This window comes from Brachycentrus maculatus, unplaced genomic scaffold (assembly GCF_059751285.1).
Source record: "Brachycentrus maculatus isolate JH-2025_06_01 unplaced genomic scaffold, ASM5975128v1 h1tg000345l, whole genome shotgun sequence".
Lineage (NCBI taxonomy): Eukaryota > Metazoa > Arthropoda > Insecta > Trichoptera > Brachycentridae > Brachycentrus > Brachycentrus maculatus.
Window position 1 is genome coordinate 225,856 of NW_028281094.1, and position 20,806 is coordinate 246,661.

The following is a 20,806-nucleotide window of genomic DNA, read 5'->3' on the forward strand; positions in this document are numbered from 1 at the left end:
TTGTAGATTAAATACAGGAGTACAGAATTGATTCGTGGTCAGTTTTGGCGGAAAAGGCAGCTGTCAAATTGCTTACGAGGGCATCAGACTGGCTTCCGGTTGACCAAGTTTGGGCGAACCCAATAAGGAAGAAGGATCCGCAGCACACGTGAACCGCCGGCCAATAGGAAAGGGAACGAACAAGTGCTTCGGAACGCAATTTCCGGTTTGGGCCAACGGTACTCTGGCGATGGCGATGGCGATGGTGATGGTGATGTGACATTTCGCTATGTAAGCTGTTACTTTAAACGTAAACACTTTTTAGACTTGTCGGAGTTCCGAGACGGTAAGGATTTAAAGAGGTCACTGGCAAGTGCCAATTTTGTTAACACCGTGTTATTACACTACGGTTCTCGTGCTTCTTGACTCATACATCAGGTATTTGGCCTGATGCACAAAAAATATAAGGAAAACAAAACGTAATAAATATAACGTAGTTTGTCCGCCTCCCCAGTGTAATGGTCATAACGCTGGACTACCGTACTGGAGGTCCTGGGTTCGATTCCCAGGGGGGAGGTTAAAATAAATATGTGATTTTTTCACTCTAGTATTTATTCAATATTACCCTAGAGGGCTTATCACCTTTCTTTCATATTTAAACGATCAAGATAACACTGCGTTTATATATATAATGAAGTGCCCTATGCACCATTGGGGTGCGGATAAGGGTGTGAATGAATGAAAATGTAATATACGTATGAAGATTATTGAAAAGATATAATGTTATTTATTGTAACTGCAGACAGTGAGTAGAATTTCATTTTGAATTGTTGGGTGATATATCTAAAATTGAATGTGGTTATTGGATTGAATTCTACTTATATTTACACATATTACTGACTCCTTTCAACAACGTCATATATCAAAATCGATAATTTTCAGTTGTGCGTATTTTCTGAATGCCCAGAAAGTGCTGGTTTGTATTTTGAAATAAAGGTATTGTTTAATTATTTTTTTAAATATACTAAATATTTTTCAAATGAAGAAAAAACCTCCAGATATTACGTAAAAAGATCTGTTGCACAGAAAAAAGTTCAATAAGTGGCTTGTTATTTATTTTTAATACATTTCATTATATTCTTAAACTTTAAAAACGGTCTCTTGATAAATCAAGTTTTTTGATTTGTGACGTTGTTGAAAGGAGTGAGCGATATGTTCCAATTTTTTTTTAATATTTCGTGATACGTGAGTGGTATTTAAGTAAGTAAATAAATAAGCTTTTTATTTTAATTATCAAACACTGTAAGTTAGTCTAACTTTGTGATTTTCCATTTTATAATTAAAACGTAACGTTGTTTTAAAAGTGATTTTAAATGAAAGTTACATTTTATTTATATTATTTATGTATTATTAGTAAGTCTATCCTCCCTTATTGTAAAACAAATGTAATTAAATTGTATAAACTTGTTTGAAATATTAATGGTTATGAAATTCTTACGTCGCCGGTATGTCAGAGGTATAATCGACTCCGGTCTGTCTTATTTGAATATGTCTATTATGTAAATGAGGTATTTCTCATCTCGTAAAAATGTACTAGGTGTGTCAGGCCGTGGCGCAAGGGGGCTCCTCCCAGAGGCTGGTACTGGCTGCCAGTACTGGCTTCCAGTACTGGGTGCCGGGTGTCGGGCGCGCGGAGAAACCGGCTGAGGAATTCGACCTCACTTGTGCGCTCGTGTAGTAACAGTTTCTTACAAGACGAAAATATTATCGAGTAAGGTCTGGTGAATTTATTACACATATACTCTAAACCAGTGGTCGCCAAACTCATTGGTCAACGTTAACACGTTCGTTGCGTTCAATTTATGGCGAAAAATCACTAGATGCTGGCAAAATGGCAATTTTCAAAGTTTTCAACTATTCACACCATTTTGAGTATGGTGAGATGAAAGGAGTTTTTTATTGAGCAGAAACACTTTCGTTTGTACGTAAGGTCTACATACATTAGAAACATTAGAAAATATGCTTTTAATTTTTTAAAATTTTTTAGTTAATAATTTGACCAGTTAATTTATTTACTACATTTAAAAAAAGAAAGAGTTTCTGCCAATAAAAGGCTTCTTTCATCTCACCATAGAATTCTCTAGTGAAATTCTAGTGAATTCAAGCTCTATATTTCGATTTTGAGTATGTCCAAGTGGTTTTTTATTTATTCAATATATACATATATATATATATATATATATATATATATATATATATATATATATATATATATATATATATATATATATATATATATATATATATATATATATATATATATATATATATATATATATATATATATATATATATATATATATATATATATATATATATATATATATATTCTTTTTTTCCACCAATATTTCCATATCAGCACAGGGTGCACACATTTGTGTCTAAGCTGCACTCAATTGGCCGCGAGCCGCGGTTTATCGACCACTGCTCTAAGGAATTAACGATGTCTGTAACGGTACCTACGTTCGGCTGCTCCGTGGTCGGAGTACAGAGTAAATTGCAGGCACAGAAGTGTAGGCATACCATGAATTACGACGTGTCCTTAAGTAAGCGTCCTTATTCAACTACCTTGTCCCACCCGACCTATTTATCTGGACGTGGGATATAGGAAAGGAATGGTTATTCTTTTAAAGTCAATAACTAAAAAGTTCTACATTCAAATATTTACACACAATGTATACATACAATATACACATTAAATTGATAACTAAAAAGACCTACATATCATACATTAAAATATATACATTTTAACAAATATATTAAGAACGATTGAATTATCTGAATTATTGTATAATATTGTATAATTTTCTCACGTAATTGATAGTAGGAGTGTTTAATATATTTAATTTAGTTTTACTATGGAGTACTGACTTGACGTGCAAAAATCTTTTTTTTGACCCACATACATGAAAATGTTTTCAATTGATATACGTACGAGTATACATATATGTGTGTGTGTCTGTGTGCGTGACATATGACTATCTAACTCCAACTGAACGTACTTTAGAGAAGATAATAAAAAAATATTATTCAAGCATCGAGCAGAATTTATTGATGCAAGATAGTCAAATCTATCCATTTTTAATTTATATTTTACTCAATAAATACCACTATTTCTTAAAATCTATTGTGACACGTATTAATTAAATTTATTGATTGAAATAATACTCGTACACTTTGATGTGTCATACATATTATATACATATATCAGGGGAAAAAATTAAATCGACAAATCCTGGTTGATTGTATAATTATTATGTTTTTATTCTCTCCTGTAAAATAAACCCAGGTGGAGTAATACACCGATTACAATATATTACAGTAATACACACGGTAATATACCGATTAAGGCGACAATATTTCTGTTTGAAAAAAAGCGAATACGTAACGTTAACTTATGATGTAACGATGAAAAAATCCCACTAACAACAGTTAAACATATATGTTTCATTTTAATTACCGAATCAAATAAAACAACCATCAAAATATTATTACGATTTATTACAGGTTACTTTAACATCAAACAAATTTTAATGATCTTAGTGTTGAGGCTAAACTACTAGAATCTTCAAAGAGATCAATCTTTATTTTTCTTTAATAATGGGTTCATTAAAACAAATTATAACAGCAGTTTAGAAAGCGCAAGCCTCACAAACCTATATGAGTTATACGAGTTCACATGGATGGAATGAAAATATGAAGGAATTTGATTAAAAATCTAATTAGAATACCGAGCTTTTAATGGCTGGATAATAACTCCGAGTTATAACGCAAAGAGATATTTCAAAATGATACTAAATAATTACACGTTCGCCCAAGAATATAATTTATACTGAACATTGATAACTGTGATATTTTTCTTGATGTTCTGAGTTATCGTAATATATTATTTGTTTTTAAACTTGTGAGAACATTTTAAGTGCATGGAAAAATTAACTGTTCGCTTTAATTTAAAGTCTTATGGATCAGTATGTATATTGTTCATATTATGCAGAAAAAATAACAAGAAACGTTTATATAAGAGTAAAAGAAGGTTTGATGTTGTTGAAAATTAAGCATAATTAATCAAGAATTATATTTCCGCTCCCTGCGGGTACCATTTTTGCCGGAAGTGGTAGCCATGTTTTGTCTGACAATAATAATAAAGGTGATTAACATGGACCATTAAAAAATTGTTTTAAATATTTTTATGTAACATACACAAGGCGATTAGGTAAATAATATTTCATTTAAGTTTAGTAAAATGTATTACGTTCCTAATGGGTTTTAGTCTTGTTTTGGATTGTTTTATAAACGCAATTTCAAAAAAATGTTCAATGAAATCTTATACATAAAAATTTAAATGTATATTAATAATATGTTTTAATTACTAAGACTTATTTGCCACAATGTTTATGGAAGCTTTAAATAATATACGGATAATTCAACATTTATTAGATGTCTGGATGGACACGAAGCATATTTTTATATGAAAGGAATATAAAATTCTGGGTATGCATAGGGCTTACAAACTGACATTGGCTGGCTTAAGGATCACGTTTACACTGTGTAACGTTCGCCATTCAGGTATATATGGAGTATTTTAACAATGGCAAACTAGTGGTCAAATACTTCTTCTAACCCTTATCCACACCCAATGATGCAAAGGGCACTGCAACGAATTGATGCAGTGTTATCTTGATCGTTACTTACATGAAGGCGAAGTGATCACTCCTGCGCTTCAGAGACCAGTCCAGGGTAATATAAAATAAATATTAAAGTGTAAAATCACTAATATTTATTTTTAACCCCACCTGGGAATCGAACCCGAGACCTTCAGCATGGTAGTTAAGCACACTGACCATTACATAACTGCGGTGGATAAATCGGTAGTGTAAAGGCAAAGGGGTATATCTGTCTCAGACCACATTTTACAGGAGAGCAAAAACAAACACGTGAAATAATGATTTTTTTTCGGATGGCATATGTACATATCTTAATAAAACTTAATAAGGATTGCAACAACAGCTATATCCTTTTGCCAGATTATGGAATAAACTATTTTAGACATTTTGTGGAACAAACTTAGAAAATGAAAAATTTGACAGATATACCCCTTAGCCATTTCACTACCGAAATAAGTCAAATACTAGTTTCGTTAAACAGTTTTATATTTAAATCGCCATAGATAAAGTAAAACTAGAAGATTTCATTATTTTTAAAACCCAGCATGATTTAAGCATTTGGGTCTAGTAAACTTGTTGATATCACATCCGCACTAGAGTTTATTGCACAATTTATTTATCTACTAGTTCCCAGGTGTTACGTATAAGCTCAGCATGAAACTACTTTGTATGAAGTATGAGGTCTCGGGTCGTGGATGAATTCAATCTTCAAGTAGGTACGAGTAATAACCATGATTCCATCTCCAGTTACACCACAAATATTGCATAGATCGGTAATACCTTTTGCTCGGCGATAACTTTCTTTTTTCGATGCTTTCTTCTGCAGTATTGGATTTTATAAGCATAAAATATTGGATTTTATAAGCATATGTGACGAGAAAATATATACAAATCAAACGATAAATATGTCTACACTTAATCATTTGCCATAAGACTTCAGAAACAATAAGCTTTCCACTAATAAAAGACATAATTTTTGTGGAAATACATAAAATATTTCTCTCCTCTATTTGATCTATATCTAATCTCAGTGGTATATAGCAGTGGTCGGCAAACTTACTAGCAAAATAGCCAAATATACACATAACAACGATTAAAAAATATATTACGACTCAAATCTGTTTGCAATTCTAGAACTCTTTATTATAATTTTACACCAAATAAAACTTTATTTCACACATAGTTAGGGTTTTATTCATTGATAAAATATATTTTGGAAGTAAGGTATCCATAAGAAGACTACTTATTGCGAATAATGTCCTTGCATCTCCTTTGAAAGTTTAATCAAGTCAGGTTTATATGTCGTTATTTTAAGCACGATATCAGATTACCGTCAATAATACGATTTCTCAGTTTGATTTTTATTAGGTTAGTGCTTCAAAAATATTGTTCGCATGAATACGTACAGTCGAAGAGCCTTTGAGACACACTTTTTATATGGTATATATAAACGGATCGATGCAGTGTTACTCTGATAGATAATTAAACGTCAGTATTGCGTTTCATTTACCTTTATATTCAAGTATAAATAATAAATACAAAATGTATGAAGTAAATTGCACAAATGCGAAAATAATATTTAAATATCTTCAGTATATTTTTTTCAACACTTTTAGCTGTAAGATTTATATGGAAAACAAACATAGTATGGAACTTTTTGCTATCGAATTGTACGAGTATGATTATTATTTTTATAAAGAAATATGTATTTAGTTTTTCGGTACTTTAAATCATGTTTTAAAAAAATCATTTACCAGTTTTTTTTTAATAGAGACAAATTGTAACTTTCTCTAATATCTAAATAACAACCAATAATTGGTTTAGTTACAAAAATATATTTATGATAAAATGGAGAAATATTACTTTCGTATTATTTCAAAAGTTCCATTGCAAAAACGCTACGATAACTTGAATTCAGAATTTCAAACAACTGTCAATAAATTCGCAAATTTATTGCGTGCTGTTGGAAATTCTTCGAGGATTTATGGTAAGTAATAAAACGTCTTTTTTGAACTCAATAAATCATAATATTATGAAGATTATGTGCACTTCGAAATCAATAACTAACTTAAGCTGGTTTAAAACAGAAGGTAAGAACAAATTTTGTTTGTTTTTAAAATGATTTTAGCATTTAAAATGGTTTTAATTTATTATCCATGATTAAAATATATTATTAAAAATGTTTGTAATATTTTACTAAATAAATATTCAATTAAAAGAAAGCCAATCACTGCAAAATTGATTTAAAATAAAATCCATCTTAGAAATTAAAACAAGGAAATACGAAGATTTTTGTAATGTATTTTTCAAAGCTAAATGTCACGAATGAGGATGAGATTATCCTCCTTAAAAAAGAGCTTTCGATATGAAGTCGTTGTCTTACAAAAAGTTTTTAATTACTGTAGTACATTCACGAAAATATTTTTCTGAAACTTCTTTACAAATTAATCCATAAAAGCTCTTATTAGAAAATAAGATGGTGAACTTCTTAAGTATTTATCGACATGACGCACTGACGCTTATTTTTTGTCGCTGTTAGTTGCCTGTAAATAGGGATGAGGCAGGTAAGTATGGTCCATTTAAAAGAAAAAAAAAATGACGAGACAAATCTCAGAGCGTAACAATCAGCTTTTATCATTTAAGGAATTTCAGGTCCTACAAAAAAGGACCCCCATATAAAAAAGGTACCCCATAACGTAATTATCTCAAACTCTGTGTTTATAATATAAGGTCCATTTAGGAAACCCACCCTTAAATCATTCTCAGTGACATAGCATTTCACATACCTACATAAGATGGCTATTGTTAACATTGGTAGTGTTTCCATTTGCACAATAGTTTATCTCATAATCCACGTCGGGAATCTGGAATTTTTAAAGCTTTTTCTTGTTCTGACGTAAGTAGACTGTTAAAAAATTGTGTATATTGGAATTTGAGTAGATAGTTCTTTGTTGGCTGATTTAAGTTATTACTGTCAACGTTTCAATATCAACATTTACGTAATTTTGTTTACCTTAAACTCGTGGCTTTATTAGCTTCAGTTCATTGATAAACGATAGTATGAAAAGATACATAAAAGGCATTCATATTCATTATGAGTTTGTAATCTGGAGCGACTTGGTATGCTAATTGTATTGGTACGAAAAATTAAGGCCAAATGTGTTATGCATAATTTGAATTCATACGAAGACACACACTTATAGCAATGACGAATGAAATTAGAAAAGAATTTCAGGAAATGAAAGGATATAGTACGTAAGTACAAAGAACCGCATTACAAGTAAATATTTCTCGATGAGTAACGTATAACGGATACCAGGAGATCAAAGACCTGAGAAGGCGATATTCAGGTCTCCAATTAACCTCATCCGATCTTGTAAATCAATTGAATGGATCAGTGACTTGTCAGAAAAACTAATGACCCAAAACAGAGAGACGGAAATGACAATGATTAAAAGACAAAACGTAGGTTAAATATTTGATGTAATAAAAGTGGTTACTTTTATTGCTTTTAGTACTTTTATAGTCTTTTTCATGTTTATGCGAAACTCTAAATTGATTGATAATATGTATTATAATTTTTAACAGTTTATTTATTTTCCATTACACACATTTAACATTTTAAATTTACAATACTGTGTCTTCACTGAGTTTTCTCGTTTCTAGGGCACATTTAAAAATACTTGTTTGTTAAGTTATTTTTGTTAGATGTTTTATCTATAGGGTCCGCCATCTAAAGTTTTTTTTTTCAACTAGTGCTTATTTCGTGAATGGTAACACTTAGCTCATGTCTGATTTGACAGATAATTAGTTTTATCCTTCCGCTGAGCGAATATGGTTGTGTATACGCTTGAACAACGCTGGAAAATATTGCGACATTACTTTGAAAATCATGGTAATGTTGCAGAATGTGTGCGAAAATTGCGTACGGTTTTTGGAAGAAGAGAAGCACCGTCAGCTCCGTATGTTCGTTATCTTGTGAAAAAAGTGAAAGAAACTGGCATCCTCATCGATAAACCAAAGCGTGAAAAGCCAAAAACAGTGCGTACACCCGAGAATATCGATGTTGTGGCAGAAAGTGTGCGTGAAGCGCCATCAACATCAATTCACCGTCGTTCTCAACAATTGAACATTTCGGAGACATCATTGAGACGAATTTTGCATAAAGACCTTGGTATGACGCCATACAAAGTCCAATTGGTTCAGGAGTTGAAGCCAACTGACCATCCAATGCGTTTTCGCTTCGCTGAGTGGGCCTGCGATCGACTTACAGAAGATGCCGATTTTGCCAAAAAAATCATCTTTTCGGATGAAGCTCATTTTGATCTTGGCGGGTATGTAAACAAGCAAAATTGTCGTATTTGGGGCACAAAAAACCCGCACGCATACATTGAAAAGCCGGTACACCCAAAACGAGTCACTGTTTGGTGCGGATTTTGGTCCAGAGGCATAATTGGGCCATTTTTCTTTGAAAATGAGCAAGGAGTGGCCGTTACAGTCAATGGCGATCGTTATCGGGCCATGTTGAACGGATTTTTGTTCACAAAAATTGAAGAGGAGGATATTGGCAACATTTGGTTTCAACAGGACGGCGCTACGTGCCACACAGCCGAAGCTAGTTAGTTTTTTTTTATAGCATTTTCAAAAAAAAAAAGTTATTTGGCGGACCCTTTATCATGAGATATGATCTATTTCAAATCTACCCACCTTCCTCATCCAATTATTTCGTTACTTAATGACTAAATGGATAATGGAAGCAACCAAAAGTGGTGTATGTTTAATTTTCTTTGATGTGTTTCTAATATTTTGATTCTATGTCGTGAGTTATTGGTGATTTTTGTATTGTTTTTCTGGGAGGTGCTTTCTTGTGATTTGTGTGAGTAATTCATATATGCATATCTAAGGATTGTTTCGGCGTATAATCAGTTGTTTTGCTTGATTACATTGAATTTAAATTAAATCATTTGTTTTTATTTTATTATATTATTATTTTTGGTATGAAAATGTCATTAAATATTTTAGACCGATCATGAGATACGGCATATAAACAAGTGCTGACACCACGAGAACAGTAAGCTTTCTTAGAACTACCGAAATGAAGATTCTATGACCCATCGAAGGCTTAACACTTTGCGATAGAATAAGAAACTCTGAAATAAGAAGAATCTGCGGTGTCGAAGATGTTGTGCGACGGGGAAGAGTAAAAAGACGGTTCTGGAGAGATCATGTGGGAAGAGCAACAGATCGACTAGTGAGGATAGCAGCAGACGAATACTTAAGAGGTAACAGACTTTCAGAAAAAAACCACCCAAACGATGAAGAAACAGCTGGTCCACAGCTCATCCATCTTCCAGGAGTAGATTTTAAGAGTAAAAGAAAACAGTCCTATCTAAAGAAGGAGAAGAAATATTTCAAAAAGAAAAAAAAAATTAGGAATGGAGTTTTACCTTGAATCGTGTGGGTAGTTATTTATATTTGTATGGTATATGTACCTAATGTGATGTATACATACATAATACGTATGTAAGTATATAAATTATATGTAAATTGTCTGATCCCAACGCAGTTATGTCATTGTGATTTCACGATGAAGGTCTTTATGCACGAAAAGCAAAGACATTAAGAGCGCCACAATAATGGATGTAACCTCGAATCTTTTCTTTCAAGAATGAGAAATTAACATTTTAGTACCCTTTAACGATATAAAAGCGTATTATAAAAATACAGTAATGACTTTTAATTGTACATTTTTACAGGTGAGATAAAATTTTATAGCGTAATCTTACGTTCGCACTCGATTGTATCTGCAAAGATACTAATGGATAAAGGGAAAACAAAATGGATGTGAAAAACAGACGAGCGAGAGAAAAAAAAAAACAAAAATAACGTCCATTAAGCTAAGTGTGTTATAACATCAAACGTACTTAACTAACAAACTAACTATCACGTTGATTCTCCGCAGGGGTAGGTAGAGAGAATAGAATGCCACGCCAATCTGTCTTTGCAAGCAATCTTTGTCTCTTCATGCATCTCCTCATACATATCCGCCGATTATTCCGACTCCTCACTTGAACACTTTCAAGTATCGGAAATACTTGATCGTACCAATTTTTACTCGATCTTTCTCTGCTTTATAATTTAAAAGCCTTTATTCCACCATTTCATATATCTTAATAATATATTATTGAAGTTGATGAAGACCCTAGGAATTTAGGGTCTAGGTAAGATAGGGTTACCTAGTACTTCCATAATATAATTAAAATCCTACGAATTGTCACTCGAAGGTAACAAGGTCACATTACTTACTATTTGTCAAGTTATTGTAAATATTTCCACTAACCTAACGACTTTCTAGTATTTAAGCGTAATTACTTATATAAAATGGAATATACCCCATGAATGTTTTTTTTAATGAAGGTCCCGTATAAAAAATTGACATAGAAAAGAAAAAATGACGAAGCTTGGTACGTTTAATTCATGGCTTCATGAAAACTAGATTTTTAAAATATAATCTTAAAAAAAAAACTACGGGAATCCAAACTGTAGTGTAACCTTTGTCATCCGGTGTCTTTTGTCTGTGAATGTATTCGTATTTCTCGAACACGTTTCTTTTATGGTACATGTATTTAGGAATTTAATGTAAAAATATTTAACGATCAAATGAAAAGCCATGTGTTTGAACTTTATACTTTCGAGAGTTAAACTGTACATTTTTTACTAAAAGGAAATAGATGTTGGTAGTACGAATAAGATATGTATTTTTCATTTGACGTACTTCTAATATACTAGGTAATTTATTATTGAAAGATATATCTAAATAAAAAATGTAAATGTACGTTTGTTCCAAATGTTGTATTTCCTGATATAATTCTTGGGATCCCTCCTAATGAGCATATGACAGAGGAACTTGGAGACGTGTCGTGTTGGCTATATGCTCCATCTAGGGAGCGAACATGGAGAAAGAAGAAGAAGAATGTAAAGCTAGTAAGTAAACAAAATAATAAAAAAAGCTTGTTGTGATCAGTACGAATTCCTTTGCGTAGACTTACAATAGAAAATCCTTTTCTACGGACGTTTTTTGAATTTAAAATCGTTCACACAATGAAGTAGTTTGTGTTAGAATATGCCGTAGGTGTCAACGTACCCAGCCTAGTTTTCATTTAAATTCCAAATGTAATTTCGGCTATATCATCATACTTAAAACTGGTTCCAAAGGATAATAAGGTAAGGTATTTAAATAGATGTTTTATATTATAGTTTTACGATCCCCCAGAGAAAGATCATTGTATTATTCAATACTCAGTTGATTGCAGCAATTGTTTCAGAACATTTTTCGGTTTTATTACTTTGATGTTGTGTTTCCTAGGCGGTCTTTTAATTAAAGCGTTTGATGAATCAATTGAAATCTCGACTGTAAAATAATAAAAAAACGATTGTTTTATTTATTTCTTCTGATAAATGTAATATGCATATTTTAATATTATAGGTGTCTTAACTTGAGATGAAGCGCAATTGGTTATAAACGTAGAAAGATGGAGGTCGGAGTCTCTCAGGGCTTACGACCTGGCATTTGACTGGCTGGTGTAATGTTGACCATTCTGCCCATTATTGAACGATGTATATAAGCAATGTTGTTGGATTTCCTTCATATGTTGGTTAGTCTTTGATAGATTTTGAATATATGGTGGCAATTAATTACTCCAAGTTAGAAATATGCATTAATAATACAAGAAATACATAGGTTTTTTTTCACTTATAGTAAAATAGTTTTAATTTTAGTTGTTTTATTGTGTAAAATACAATTCTACCAAGAAATATCATTACAAAACAAAAATATATTTGTGAAATGACATGTTGATTATTTTTTAACAATTAAACACTTGAATATACTACTTAATGAGTTTTATTATTATATACGACTAGTTTCGAAAATTTACCAGAAGATGAAAACATCTAGGTTTTCGAAACTAGTCGTTTATATAAATAAAACTCATTAAGTGGTATATTCAAGTGTTTAATTGTAAAAAAACAAAAAAATAAATGTATTAGACATATATGTATATATATATATATATATATATATATATATATATATATATATATATATATATATATATATATATATATATATATATATATATATATATATATATATATATATATATATATATATATATATATTTATATATAAATATATATATATATATATATATATATATATATATATATATATATATATATATATATATATATATATATATATATATATTTATATATAAATATATATATATATATATATATATATATATATATATATATATATATATATATATACATATATAAATATATATATATATATATATATATATATATATATATATATATATATATATATATATATATATATATATATATATATATATATATATATATATAAATATATGTATATATATATATATATATATATATATATATATATATATATATATATATATATATATATATATATATATATATATATATATAAATATATAATATATATATATATATATATATATATATATATATATATATATATATATATATATATATATATATATATATATATATATATATATATATACACATATATATTTATAAATATAAATATATATAAACGAGTATACCTACATATTGGTAAATCAAGAAAACTGTTTTGTTTGCCTAAGTTTATAAGTAAAATGGTATTTTAGTTGTCGATGACTATTATTTGAATTTCTTTTCGTTAGGTCATGAATCAAACTAAATGACTATGTAAACGTCACCGTTTCGTTGAATTGTCGAAAGTTTAGAGAGTTACGATATTACTGGCGGTTATGCAGGTATCTGACAAATACTGCTATAATGACAGTTTACATAGAAAATGAAGTAACGGAATTGGTATTCGTGATCGTGACTCATAAATCATACAATTCAATCGGATTTTAATACACCCGGCGCTAACCGAGGTGTCAGATAATAATAAATTATTAATACAGTAAACCCTCCTATAACGTTCACATAGGTACCGCGTTTTTGGGGGGGGACGTTATAGGATGTATATTTTTTTATTTAAATTTTACTTTGAACAAGTGTTTGGACATACTCAAATTGTTGAAGAATTTTTGTAAATAATAAAAACACTAAAATTTATTTAAAAAAAACGCATATCGCTGGTTAAATGCCAAAGGGCTACAACGCAAAAAAACCCTTTATTTCAAAAATAGTATCTAATCATCAACATTTTCATATTCGAAAAAGACACCTGTGATTCTAGTGTTAGAAATGTCCATTTCATGTATGTAGATACATATAAGATTTTTAAAAACGTACTATTGATGTTGAAGAAGACCTCGTATCTTACTTAAGTATAACTTTTATATATGCACTCAAACCCTTATCCGCACCCCAATGGTGCATAGGGCACTGCATTATACAAACACAGTCCTATCTTGATCGTTAACACACGAAGGAAAAGTGATCAGCCCTCCGCTTTAGGTACCAGACCAGGGTAATATTGAATAAATATGAAAGTAAAAAAAATACTTATATTTATTTGCCCCCCCTCCCCTGGGAATCGGAACCGGGACCTCCGAGGCGGTAGCCGAGCGTGCTGAACATTACACTACGGAGGCGGACAGACTTTTTATATATATATATATATATATATATATATATATATATATATATATATATATATATATATATATATATATATATATATATATATATATATATATATATATATATATATATATATATATATATATATATATATATATATATATATATATATATATATATATATATATATATATATATATATATATATATATATATATATATATATATATATATATATATATATATATATATATATATACATTTATTATTTATAACCCACGTTACCTAAGTGCCATTTGTAGGTATGTTACTTTATATAAGTTATTGTAATAAATTCAATTATTCTTTGTGGGGATTCAGTTGGCTAGAAGTCTTGGGAAGATTGTAACCCATCGAGGAATTCCTGACCTCTGTAACACCATCTTTGTATCATCTCCAGTTACATGAGCTCCTCGCAAAGGGTGGATGACACTGGTAATACTCCTTTCAGCATCACTGAGTGGAACAGGGAGACTGGAGCATGACCCGCGACAACTAGCTTCACGAATATATGTTTATATCTTTTTATCTCATTTTTATATTTTCGCAAATCCAGACTCGCGCAAAGAATCATTTTTCATAACTCTAAAAACGTTTATTTCATTCCACAAAGACTATATGTTAGACATTAATTACCTAATAGCCTAGACTTCCATATTCTTCTTCATCTTTGATGAGATGTCAAAAAATAATATGAAAATAACTCCTGTAATTGGAAATAATCCAGATTTTGTGAACAAGTATTTGGACACACTCAAAATGTTGTTTATTACCTAAGTTTATTTTGTATTTGTATAACTCATATATGTAGTACATATTTGCTAACTTTTTCATTTTAATTTTTTTGATTTTTTGTATTCTGTCAAAATCAAATATTTGTAGTTTATGTTAGCACTTTTAATCTAATTTTATTTCTGATATATATATATATATATATATATATATATATATATATATATATATATATATATATATATATATATATATATATATATATATATATATATATATATATATATATATTTATATATATATATATATATATATATATATATATATATATATATATATATATATATATATATATATATATATATATATATATATATATGTATATATATATATATATATATATATATATATATCTGAATATATATATTTATATCTATTGTATTCTTGTCAGTGCCCTTTATTATAACCTAAAATATAATATACACCCACACATAGGCCATGCCTTTGTGGGATCTTTCTTTGTATTAATTTTTTTTTGTACCTACTTGTAATTATAATATATTGTGAAATGCAAAATAATTTAAAATGAAAATAAACTAAATTCTACACACATCATCCTTGTGATGTCATGCAATAAAATGAGATGATGATCGAACCGGAGATGCATGAATCACGTCTCATGACTTTATCAAATCACAGCTCACATACGTTTTTTATACAACCATTTAAATATTTATACATGCCTGAAGTAACTAGTTTTTTTGCACTAGCGTGTGTAAGGTGTTCACTCCCTATACGCTTTATATCCCTTGAGAACATATTCATTTTAAACCATCATACGTACCCGATGGTGCATAGGGCACTGCATCATATAAACGCAGTGTTACCTTGATCGTTAACACATGAAGGAAATATTGTAGAAATACAGTCCAAGTAAATATTGAATGAATATTAGAGTGAAAAAAATACTTAAATTTATTTGACCCCCTCCCCCCTGGGAATCAAATTTGGGACCCCCAGTACGGTAGCCGAGCGTGCTGACCATTACACTACGAAGGGCGACATAATTATAATTCCAAAGTTTCTACACATTTCATTTTAGATATGTAGATAGTTTGATAACCCTTCCACGGCTCATTATTACTTAATGGCACATGTATTTATGTATATATTAGTACTAACATGAGAAAATACATTTTACATGAAGATGGAATATGAGTTTTTAAGATGTGATTGTGAATTCATTTCTATTGTTTATATGAAATATTTTCTGCCTTATAAGGTTTGTAGGGTCGATACAAAACTGTCACTTATACAACGATCAAAGTATATATTTGATATATGACTTTATCTCTCGGGTCGAAAACGTGTGGCTCGCGAGCCACATATGGCTCTTTCAGCAATTTTTGTGGCTCTTTCGTCATCAAAATTACATTTTATACAATTTAAAAAAATAATTCTGTGGATAAAAAAATTTTATTTTTTAAATTTGTATTTTAGTTTTATTCTGTCTTCTTAACTAAAGAAATTTAAAATGCACAGTAAAAAACATACAAAGTTGAATACTAAAAGACACCTTTAAATATTTTTTGAGTAACAGAGGTATGTAATAAAAACAAACTGTTTATTTTCATAGAATAAGGCATTATCTAAATGTTTTTTATGTTAATTTATACATCTATGAGAGATCTATGATAGATAGTATCTCTGACTAAAATCTGTTACCCAAAAATATCTGTATGTTCCATCGAACATTCAATAAATTAAATTAAATTATTGCAAATTGAAAATTTGCTCCCCAAAAATTTCCGAACCGTTTTTCTACTCACATTTGGTTATTTTGTTCCAAGAGGTTACCGACCCCTGCTTTATCCATTAGTAGCCATATTTTTAAAGTAATATATATCTTGTCCACCACGGGATTACTTTGAAATCGAATGCCTCCTTTTTTTTAAATATCGTGATACCTTTTTATGGGTGACAGAAAGTATGAGATATCACTTTTCTTTACATTGTTATATGTAAGTAAGTAATCTCAGACCTAAATAAAGGTAGGAAAGACTTGATAATAGGGAACAAGCCTTTTATTGTCGACTTCAGAGTAAATATACCAGCGAGAACAATACTCTTTGGGATTCTTATTATTATTTATAAACTTGTCTCGATAGAGATTGGAGATGATATGAACATCGTGACTCGACCCAATGAAAACACCTTCCAAAAAGTAAAAATAAAACACTTGTGTACTTGGAATACAGCTTGGGATTATTTGGTCGTGGTCAAGTCTCAGATAACTGGATGATGAGTAATGTCGATAGGTAAATGAAATAAAAATACTGTTTCTAATACGGTATTGGTTATACAAAGGTGATTGTATTCTAGGAATTGATCGTACAATAATTCACAACATTTTGAGTGTGTCCAAATACTTATTTACAAATTTGAGTTTTTGAACAAGTATTTTGGAAATACTCATAATGTTCTGAATAAAAATAACTGGTCAAATAATAATATAAGAAAAATTTAAAAATTAAAATTTTTTTTCAGGCGTTTCCCAATATGTGAAAATAATCCAGGGTTTGGGTCTTGCATACGAATGAGAAGGTCTCTGCTAAAGAAAAGCTTTTCTCAAAACAATAAGATGGCTGTTATGAACTCATATGTACCTACTGCGTCATGAGATTGATCAATACTCGTATATCTAGGGGTTTAAAAAAATTGAAAAGTGTGGTTGTCCATCATGGGTAGAATGGTGAATGTTACACGTGGGTAAAGCGATCACTCTACCAGTGATATACGACAGTAAGATTTTTTTTATCAAAAACGTTTACTAAAAACGAGAAAATATGAAAAATGAGAAAATATAACAAATGAGAAAATATAAAAATCTTAAGGTAAAAAACAAAATACGAAAATATGACTAATCACATATATATCTTTCCATAAAGTACCTTCTTAGATAATAATTATTTTAGACGCATCGTGAATGAAAATCAAGATAATTCGCATTGAATGAAGCCTTTCCGAGACATCTGCAGTCAGTCAACGGTGGCTGTTGGTGATGCGGCGCATAGCAGTAAAATAAACAGAAACTTCCACGACCCAAATGGGGAGGGCAAACCTGAAGAGCCGGTCTGCCCGTGTCTTCCAGTGCCAGAGCATACTGAGTATATTACGTATGTGTGTATGAGTTTAAAGTTGAAGCTTGTGTGTGTCTCGACGCGTCACTAGGCGGATACCGGCGGAGTTTACCCCCACACGCGCGAGAGGAATCATCGACATAGGGTATGTTCACACTTAGAGTATAAGTGTTTCAAGTTACCTATTTTACTACATCTTTTTCTTTTAATCCTTATCCTCACCCAATGGTGCATAGAACACTGTATAGTATTCACGCAGTGTTGTCCTGAGCGTTACCTTGAACGAAGACGATTTGAACAATCTTTCTTTACTACTTTATAGGATTTAATTTTAATTGTTAAATGATTGGTTTAATTTCGTAATTTTTACTGTAAATTTACACTTTCTTTTTAACAAACATTTTATCCATTGAATTAATTACATTTAACAAAAATCTGTACTATGTATCTGTACTGTAAAATCAGCACGAAAGACATGAAGTCATGCTATACAATTTAGTACGACAGTTTAAGTATCATTTTTTAAATCGACACACACACACACACATATGTGTGTGTGTGTGTGTGTGAAGGATATATTACATATTCTCAATGAGTAAATAAGAAAGGAAGAAATAACATTAATGATCCTTTAATAATTTATAGTATGCTAGGAAGCAAATTTAACACAGTTGAATTGTTTATGTGGTAATCTTAAATCAAGAAATTTATCTGATAGAGAAAGAATATTAGTACTTGTGTAAAAAAAGACTGAAAAAGGTAAAACAATAACATTTTAATTATTAATATACAGATAAAAATACGGAATGTATGTGTAGTATAATATTATGATTGAATTAAATTACTGTTTAGAATATAAAAGGTACTTGATAATGCTGTAATGTACAGGAGTAAGCATTGATTAAGTACGTTGTAATTTTGTAATAACGTGCAACCGTGCATCCCAAGAACTGTTACCTCCTACCAACTCCTATTTCCCGGGACAGGTGAACTGTCCGAAGTTTATTATTATTTATTTCTATTTGCACAACTGTCGTCTGGCTCGCTATCCTCGTCGCTTTGTTGAGGAGTGTCTCTTCTTTTGATTGTGCCTTATTTGCATAACCTGTCATTGAACTTAACGACCAGGAATTCAAAGTTAGCTGATAGTGAAATATAACTGTCAATAGCACCTAGAGTTTTTTTACCGCCACTAAGTGTGTCAAAACAATTATCATTAATAAATTATAAAACGTCTTTTGAAAACGTTATTCTTTTAGCACACCAATCATGATGGTTTTGTAATGTTTTTGTATCAATATTATATTTTACATTCAATTAAATATTATACACGATTATTTTTTGAAATCTCATCAAAGATAAAGAAGAATATAGAAGTCTGGGCATTTACGGGGCTGACGACCGTCATAGGCTGGTTTAGGTGATCAAAAAAAATAAAATAATAATAATATATATACATATATATATATATATATATATATATATATATATATATATATATATATATATATATATATATATAAAATTATATATATATATATATATATATATACATATATATAATATATATTTATAATATATATGAAAATAACTCCTGTAATTGGTGATAATCAAGATTTTGTGAACAAGTATTTGGACACACTCAAAATGTTGTAAATTATACCCGATAATGAATGCAAACATGAATATTCTGATGATTTTTATACGATTATGTTGGAACGTATATCGTCGTTAAGGATTTACATATTTAATTCATCTTTATTCTTTTTAAATGATAATCATAAATAAAAAATCGGATGCGTGTAAAATAAAATTACTCAATGAATTACATAAAAAAAACTAGTGACTTTTAAAGGCTGGTGACCTAAAAAAGAGGTCTTAGGTTGGTTGGATCAGGATTTTCAAAATTTTGGGAAAGCCTTTCATCAAATATGGGTTATTGAACACGTAAAACAATAAAGTTTTTTTTTAGAAATATGTATTTTTTTCAATGCACACAATTTAATAATATTGTGTTTTTTATATTTTGTAAACTAGTGTTTGCAGATCTGTAACTATGATATATTTTCTGAGATAAAGTATACAATTGGTTTCTCCCCATTTCCAAGAAATGTACCTGTTTGGACCTTAATAATAAGAGCTTATAAAAAGCTCGCATTGAGGCAGAAAGACTACGGATAATAATGGGTACAAGTACAACACATCTTCCCACTCACCTCCGTTCCCAGAAGCCTATCAAGATCTCCTAAAGGGATGGTAACGAAGCACCCTCGCAGCCTGGAACAACACTACCATACAATTGTGCACTAATTATCCAACGGCGTTGTGTACCGCGCTGATTAACACGGTGAACTCAAGAGTTCTTAAACGGAACGGAGCACATGATGAATTGAAGCTAGGTTAACGATCACTTCCGGATCCACAGGGATGGTAATTGCAATTATTAAATGATTGATAATCCTTCGGTTATTGTCCTTCCGTGTTAGTGGCCGTAAGGGTCGGTGTTAGGAGCTCTTGGCCCGCGGCGCGCCGGATTGAGACTGAGACTCG

The 20,806-nt window shown here is 30.2% G+C and overlaps 1 protein-coding gene across 2 annotated transcripts in view; it reads right to left on the bottom strand.

Moving 5' to 3' along the window:
• The window catches only part of LOC148303804 (uncharacterized), a 118,824-nt gene extending 98,018 nt beyond the window's left edge, over positions 1–20,806 (bottom strand). For both annotated transcript variants that reach the window (XM_088269346.1, XM_088269345.1), the window contains exon 1: positions 20,473–20,806. The gene's annotated coding sequence lies outside the window, so the exon portion shown is untranslated. The remainder of the gene's footprint in view (positions 1–20,472) is intronic.